The sequence below is a fragment of the Trachemys scripta genome, chromosome 20 (genome assembly GCF_013100865.1).
Source record: "Trachemys scripta elegans isolate TJP31775 chromosome 20, CAS_Tse_1.0, whole genome shotgun sequence".
Classification (NCBI taxonomy): Eukaryota; Metazoa; Chordata; order Testudines; family Emydidae; genus Trachemys; species Trachemys scripta.
Window position 1 is genome coordinate 12,666,528 of NC_048317.1, and position 8,889 is coordinate 12,675,416.

Sequence of the window (8,889 nt, forward strand, 5' to 3'; positions counted from 1 at the left end):
CTGTGCCTCAGTTTCCTCATCTGTAAAATGGGGACAATGATCCTTATCCACCTCGCCGGGGGTAGATAATGAAGCTAAGTTAACTAAGGGTTGCACAGTGCCCTGAGACCAAGGAAAGGCACATACTATAGGATGGTAAATGAAGGGTCAGACTCTAGCTAGTGCCCGGGCTCTAGGACCCTGAGAGGTGGGAGGGTCCCAGTCCAGAGCTTGGACTGCAGCCCGAGCCCAGATGTCTACACAGCAATGAAACAGTCCCATGAGTGAGTCAGGCCAGTGGCAAGTGTCTGCTGTGTGATACCCCCAGAGTCCAGGCCCTTAAGGGTAGTCTCCAGTGGAGCTGGGAGCAAGCAGCCCAGCCCAGGTAGACAGACTTGCACTAGCTTGAAAAACAGCAGTGTGGACATGGCTTCTCCAGTGGTGACTGGGACTAACCCCTGGGCTGATGCCCACCCGACCCCCTAGGCTTGAGCTCTGCCGAGCCGCACCGTCCCCGGTGCTATTGTTAGCACCCTGGTGCGAGCCCTGCTAGCGCACCTCTGCCCACCCGGGCTGGGAGACCGACCCGCAGGGTGAATTTCGCGGAACGGGGAAGTTCTTGTTTTTCAAAAAGTAGGAGCTGCTCTCGTCCAGCCGGACGGGGAGACTTGGTGCGGCCAGGGCAGGTCTCTGCATCCGCTGCCTGAGGTGTGCAAGGACCATGGCGAGGGCAGGGCTGCCATGCACATAACCACGAGGCCTGTGTCCTTTGGCCATACCATTGATGCTCTGGAAGAGCAGTGTTACCAGGATGTTCCTGGGGATTTAGGATGGGGGAACTGACGCTGTCTGCCCTGCCCTGCAGTCACACAGGAATTGCCAGGCCAGATCAGTCCAGTGGTCCATCTAGGTTAGCCTCCCAAAGTGGGAAGTTCCTACCCCACAGGGGAACTTCTTAACCCCTTATCCCTGGAAGCAGGAACATTTATAGTTCCTCCACATTTTTTTTGTTCACTTGCCTTTTTAACCTCTCGAATGTAGCTGTGGGCATTCTAATTAACCCTCCAAATGCCCAGTCCTTTTTTTTTTGAAATCCTGCTAAGCTCTTGGCCTCATGCTTCCTTGTGGCAGTGAGTTCCACAGGCTAGCTCTGCACTGTGTAAAACAGCATTTCCTTTTCTCCGTTTTAAAGTTTGCAGCCTTTCAATGTCACTGACTAAACAGAAGCTCCCCAAACTACCTTTCTATCCCCTTAGCGAGACAAGGGGGCTGAGGGAATATTTTTTATTGGACCAACTACTGTTGGTGAGAGAGACCAGCTTTCGAGCCACACAGAGCTCTTTCTTAGGTCTGGGAAATACACTCAGGGTGTCACAGCTAAACACAAGGTGGAACAGAATTGTTTAGCATAATTAGTTAACACATATTTCAAGGGACCATTCAAGGGTGAAGTCGTCTGTTAATGTCTCTCCAGTTACAGGGGGAAAAGAAAAGAAAAAACGGAGGAGAGATTTTTAGGCTATGTCTACGCTGTGCCACTACAGCCAGGCCACTAAAAGGCGTGTCGTGTAGCCGTTGTTAGTCGTCAGGCGAGAGCTCTCCCGCCGACCAAAACTTCCACCCCCAACGAGTGGCAGTAGTGTTGTCGGCAGGAGAGCGCTTCTGCCAACAAAGCACTGTTCACACTGGCACTTGTCGACAAAACTTTTGTCTTTTGGAAGTGTGTGAGAGTGTTTTTAACACCTCTAAATGACAAAAGTTTGGTCTTTCACTTGCTAGTGTAGTGGGTTATAGATTGTTGTAATAAGCCATATCCCAGTCACTCTTTCACATACTTTTATCATGTTGCCTCTTATCCGTCTGCTCTCTAAACAGTTCCAACTTTTCCATCTCTGCCCACATGGAAATCTCTTTACGCCTCTGATCATTTTCAGATTCATAATCTCCTTTAATAGTTTCCGCATAGCTACTTATGCCTCGTTCCTTGTTGATTTCCATGTCCCTCTGAATATTGCATGTGCTACCCTTCCCTAAGGACCCATGCTTAACAGAAAGCAGATTCTTCACAAACCTTTCTGGAGCTGCTAAATGGTACCTTTTCTCTTCCCTGGCATTATTATATCTGTGCAATCACCATGGATAAGATTTTCAAGCACACTTAAGTGTTATCAACAAAGTTATTATCTGAAAACTGCCAATGATTAAATCTTGGCTGTACGCGCCTCTCCAGGGCTTGCGATTAGAAAACAAAAGTGGACTCTCTTCTTTTGAATGTGGCCCATTGTCAGAGACTCGACGGATTTCCAGCGTCGCAGCTCTGAGGCCGTCTAATGCCATGAGCTGAGATGCATGGGATTCATTCCCATCTCCTCCCTATCAGGCAGAGGCATAATTTAGCCAGTGGGGAGCTACGGAGCAAAAAAACTGGCTTCAGCCCCAGGTTCGCTATGGAGAGGCTGGACGAGATTATTATGCCACAAAGACGTATGGGGCTTCACAGTGAAGCACGGGGCCAGATTGTGACCCCAGTTACACTAGTGTCGATCCAGAGTGACTCCGCTGGTGTCAGTGGAGTCACTCTGGATTTACCAGCTGTGTCAGTGAGGTCAGAATTTGGCCTGTGATCCCTGCCCCCAAAGACTTTACAATCCAAGGGCCAGATTCTCACCCCAGTTACACCGCTGTAAATCCAGAGTAACTCCGCTGGCGTCAGTGGAGTAACCTTAGTGCAAATGAGATCAGAATCTGATTCTAGTCAGAGACGGTGACCAGATGAGTTATCATTACAGACCCCAAGGGGTAGGGGAGATGATCCAAGAGGTCCCTCCCAATCCCATCAGGAGTGACCCTAGTGCCTAAATGATAGTTCTCATGTGTGAGTGCGAGGAACAATAGACGCCCTGACAAGAAAGAAATCCAGGCAAAAAGGGGTTTCCCCCCCAATGTATTCTGGGGGTGTCTTTTGTCTCCTTCCTCTGCCACAGCTAAAGATGGAACAGGGAGGGGTAGGGCTCTCGGGGGGCACTGAGCATTCTCTCTCTCAGGTGCTTGGCAGCTGGTTCTTGTTCATGTGCTCAGGGGCTGACTGATCGCTGTATGTGGGGTCGGGCAGGAATTTCCCCCAGCTCAGACTGGCAGGAACCTTGTGGGGGTTCCACCTTTCTCTACAGCAGGGGTCTCAAACACACGGCCTGCGGGCCACATGCCACCTACAGAGTTATTTCCTGCAGCCCACCATAGGTGCCAACTCCACTGGCAGCCATGCTCCCCTCACCCCCAGCCCCTCCTCCTCCCTGCCCCCCCGAGCGAGCCGCGTCCCCGCTCCTCCGCCTACCTCCCAGCGCTTCCCGCTGCCAAACAGCTGTTTGGCAGCATTTAGGACTTTCCTAGGGGGAGGGGAGAGGAGGAGGGACGCGGCAGGCTCAGGGGAGGCGGCGGGGCTGGGGCCCGGATTCGGGGAAGGGGTTGGAATAGGTGCAGGGAGGGGGTGGAGTTGGAGCAGGGATTTGGGGAAGGGGTTGGAATGGGGGCTGGGAAGGGGTGGGAAGAGACGGGGCAGGGCTTCATGGAAGCGGTGGGGTGGAATGGGGGTGGGGCTTTAACCAAAGTAATTCTAAAAGTAAATGCGCGTTTTGTCATTTGAGTGAGGTGCATTAGTGAGTGTTTATATTCTATTAAAACTCCTCTGTAGTGGGGGCAAAAGACATATCTGGCTTCAAGACTAAGCATGATAAGTTTATGGAGGGGATGGTATGATGGGATAGTCTAATTTTGGCAATTAATTGATCTTTGATTATTAGCAGGTAAATATGCCCAATGGCCTGTGATGGGATGTTAGATGGGGTGTGATCTGAGTTACTACAGAGAATTCTTTCCTGGATGTCTGGCTGGTGAATCTTGCCCACATGCTCAGGGTTTAGCTGATTGCCATATTTGGGGTCGGGAAGGAATTTTCCTCCAGGGCAGATTGGCAGAGGCCCTGGAGGTTTTTCGCCTTCCTCTGCAGCGTGGGGCACGGGTCACTTGCTGGAGGATTCTCTGCACCTTGAAGTCTTTAAACCTCGATTTGAGGACTTCAATAGCTCAGACATAGGTTAGGGGGTTGTTACAGGAGTGGGTGGGTGAGATTCTGTGGCCTGCGTTGTGCAGGAGGTCAGACTAGATGATCATAATGGTCCCTTCTGACCTTAAAGTCTATGAGTCTATAAGTCTTCGCATTACAGTTTTTAAAAAGTTACTACATTGACTTCTAATAGCATATACTATATTACTCTTCATTTTTTTCATGTTTGACTATACTTTTGTATCGTTGTATGAAAAGGTTTCAGTGATGCGGCCCTCGGGCCAATATACTAGTCCTCATGTGGCCCTCATGGTGATTTGAGTTTGAGATCCCTGCTCTACAGCATGGGGGTGTGGGTCACTTGCCAGGATTATCTGGGTATAGCTCACATCATCTTTTCCCTGCCACTGCGGGGGCCTCAGGCCCTGGTGCACCTCAGTGCCCTTGTTCTCTGCCTGAGGCACTGCAGTGGTCCCTCACTCTCCGCCTCACTACTTATAGGGGAAAAGCTCCCTGGGTGGGGCAAAGCACAATTTTCTTTAGCCCACAGCCACAGGCTGGGGTAGACAACAACAAACAAACAGTCTCTAGAGGGGCTCTGGCCCCTGGGCAGAACAGAGCCACAGTCTTTAGCTGCCGCCGCCTGGCTGGGGCAGACTACAAGCGGCACACAAGCTTTCTGGCCTAGGGGTGAATAGGCCGCCATTCCAGGGGTGGGGGTCGATGGCAGGAGGTAGGGGGACCCAGGCCCACCCTACGCCAACGGGTCCCAGCCCAGGGACTCCAGCTGCAACCCACTGACTCACATTCCAGCATCGGAACCAGACTACAGTCTGGTCCCCCGCTCTACTTCCTACCAGACTCTGGGTGTACGGTCCCGTGGTCCAAAGATCCTCTGTCTCCTCCGGATCCTCGTCTGCCTCCCGACAGCAAGGCGTTGGGAGCCATCTGCTCCCCTGAAGAGAGGTCCGCTCTCTCCCGTGGCTCAGCAGCAACTGAGCTCCAGGGCTCTCCTTTTCTACTTCCTGTCCCACCCTGGTACTTCTGGTGAGGGGGGCGGGGAATATTTGGCCCCACCTCACTACAGGCACAAAATAGTCTCATCCCCTGTGGGCTGTAATACTATGGTCTAATTTCGGTTGTTGGGTTTAGTGTGCGGGTGGGCTGTGATAAACAGGTCAGACTGGATGATCTGGTGGGCTCTTCCGCCATCAACTTTATCACTCTAGGACTGTAAAAGCGGATCACAGCCAGGGCTGGATTAAAGCAGTCCAGGCCCCAATCACACCATGACACAGGGCCCCCCCACTTTGTGGTGGCAGGAGGCTCCGTGCCCTTCCTGAAAAGCAGGAGCAGCAGTGTGGGGTCAGCATGGGCCCCATCTTCCCACCTTAGGAGCAGGGCTGGCTGTAGGGTCACAGCCGCTGGGGTGGACCTGGGATGAGTAATCTGTGTCCACGGCACTACACACAGCGCCCTCTGCTGGAGTGGTGTTGGCAGGGCCCCCGAGCACTGGGTGTTGAAGCGATCACCGTAATGAGATGCATGGGTCAATCACACTCCTCAAAGCTCGTCATAGGCTCTCTGAAGACTCAGGCAGCTACCGCTGCTTTGGTTACAGTTGGGCCACGGTTTCAAGCTTTTCTATGCAACTATCAGGGCAAGAAACTGACTTTTGTTAAGAAAAAACGAAATCCTACAGTCTGATATAATCACAACGATCAGGAGCTGGTGCCCTAGGCCTGGGATTATGATGTCTGTGCTTTAATCCGCCCTTAGTCGTGCCGTCTTATTTAGAGTTTAGTTCAATGTAACTTGAATTTAAATAAACATGAACAAGAACAGGCTTCGGGGCTCTAGAATAGCTTCAGTAGGACCTTGGTCGGAGATGATCGCTTTCTGCCCTATTGATAGATCACGTCTGCTTTCCGCTCCCTGTCCTGGTTACATAATGTTCTCATGCAAATTTTATAAGAGAAAATATAAAATTGCCTCTGCATAAAAAATGACTCACTGGAAAACTGATCACATTGAACTTAACTATGTTTTGATCCACAGCCAAACTGCTTCATTTATTTGAAGTGTAAATCATTCCTTTATCTAACGCCCAGTTCACGGCGAGTTCAAGGCCATTTGCTTTTAATGGGTCTCTAATCAGAAAGTTGTACAAAGTATTGGGGGGCAAGGCAGAGAAAGCATTTGGGAGGACACTTGAAATCCTCTTTTGTCAATTTATAGATGCAAGGTTTCTAATCCCCACACCCCCACCTCGGTTCAACCACCAACTCCTCTGCATTGCTGGAGGGCACTTCTCAGAGCTGTTTTCTCTGGTGAATTCGCTTTCAAATGGCACAATTTCAGACAAAGAATGGGTACTATTTAGAAACTCTCAAACCTCACATCCAGGCAGCGTTTGTCCTTATGATCCAGCCTGAAATCTTTAATGCAACGGGCAGGTCTATATTACAGTAGCACAAGACTTCCTAGGCCCCAGTGTGATGCTTCTTGGGGTATCCTGGATGGGGACTTACCTGGCTAGCCCCTGCCTCTAGACAGAGGGAGTTTTGCTTGTGGTAACGGGATGTCATCTCCCTAACACCACCAGCCACTCAAACACTCCTCTCCGGACTATGCCAACCCTTGCTTTGCCTTGCAGGTTAACAAGAGGAGAACCCAGGCCCTGACACTGGCTCCTTGGCTTCTCTTTAAAGAAAACAAAACCCAGATCCAAACTTCACAGGGGTTTGAAATCCAAACTCCCATCCAAAGCAGGGAGTTGAGCCCAAACCCTAGGCTAGACCCCTAATCGCTGGGCAATCCTTCCTCTCTAATGGGGGAGATCAAACGCAGAAAAGAGCACCTGTTTCTACATTGGCTTATGGAAGTGTGGGAAGATACTGAAGGTTAGGAAGATACTGGTAACTTTCATATCAAAGCACAAGTGTAAATTCTGGGCCCAAGTACTTCTGGGAAAATAAACAGCTAAACAATGGAGAACACCCAACCTGTACTCAGAAAGCAACGCATGAACTTAGTCTGAGGACAGGTCACGTGAAAGATACAAATGAGACACTTTTACATAGGATATAGTCAAATAATGAATCATAAACAAATGCAGGCATTTCTAAGGTGCTAATCACTGTGATTTCTAAGTGCTGTGGAATTTGACTCGTTGACTCTAAGGCCTGGTCCACACTAACCCCCCACTTTGAACTAAGATACGCAATTTCAGCTACGTGAATAACGTAGCTGAAGTCGAAGTATCTTAGTTCGAACTTACCGCGGGTCCACACGCGGCAGGCAGGCTCCCCCGTCGACTCCGCGTACTCCTCTCGCGGAGCAGGAGCACCAGCGTCGACGGTGAGCACTTCCAGGATCGATTTATCGCATCTAGACAAGACGTGATAAATCAAACCCAGAAGATCGATTGCTTACCGCCGGACCCGGAGGTAAGTATAGACGTACTCTAAGTGTATTTCTCTAAGAAACAGCTGGAGATATTCCAATAATAAATGTACCTATCTCCAAAGGGGTGGAAAAATCTCATTTACATTAACAGTACCTGGGTGGAGATCAAATTAATAAAACCGAGAACAGAATGCATCCTCTAAAAAGTTTAAGTCAGACTTAGACTGGAGCCTTACCCTGTCCCCAGTACTAAGTATATAAGAATCAAACTATTAGAGGATGCTACCCATAAGTATAAAAAGTTGTAGAAAAATTGCATATGCAATTTCCCAAGTAACACAATGAAGTCACGCTATTATACTCTTCACTCTCACCCCGTCAAGGAATTAAAATGTCCAAAGATAAAAGGAAACTAAGAACTCAAAATGGAGTCATCCATTAAGTGTAGGAGCCCATCCTAGTCTTCAAACAACCCATCCTTTGGTTGGTCGCCAGGGGTCCGGTCATCCCACCCGTTGAGTGGCTCATCCAACCTGCAAGCTGTCTCAGTCTCTCCCAGGAGAAGCAGAGCTCTGCCCTCCCTCCTCGCTAGCCCCCAACTCAGGTGAGCCTTCTCCACACCTGATATCTGCTGCAGGTGTAGTGGGGCGGGGCTAACGGGGTCCACAGGCCCTCACTAACCCCCTCCCATCACAGTCCCAGTGGGAACACCCAGGAACCAGAGAGTCCAAACTCCTCTTTCAAGAATGAGCCCCTCCACATCAGGCTTAACTCACCTTGGCAAAGGAGCGCGGGGACACTTGCACCACAGCTACCTGTTTGTGGAGAGGCTGAAGAATTCACGCTCCAGGACTGAGCATGCAGCAATTGCCGCCAGCAGTGAATTCCCTATTAAGAGAAAAAGAGAGGGGCAGATTCTTGGTTGGTGTAAACTGACTTCACTAGAGTGATGCTGGCCCAGAGTCTTAAAACCTAGACCTCCTCTCAGAACTGAAATAAGGACTTTTGTATAACTGAGTGCAAATAACAGGTTTCAGGGTAGCAGCCGTGTTAGTCTGTATCCGCAAAAAGAACAAGAGTACTTGTGGCACCTTAGAGACTAACAAATTTATTAGAGCATAAGCTTTCATGGACTGCAGCCCACTTCTTCAGATGCATATAGAGTGGAACATATATTGAGGAGATATATATACACACATACAGAGAGCATGAACAGGTGGGAATTGTCTTACCAACTCTGAGAGGCCAATTAAGTAAGAGAAAAAAACTTTTGAAGTGATAATCAAGCTAGCCCAGTACAGACAGTTTGATAAGAAGTGTGAGAATACCTACAAGGGGAGATAGATTCAATGTTTGTAATGGCTCAGCCATTCCCAGTCCTTATTCAATCCTGAGTTGATTGTATCTAGTTTGCATATCAATTCCAGCTCAGCAGTCTC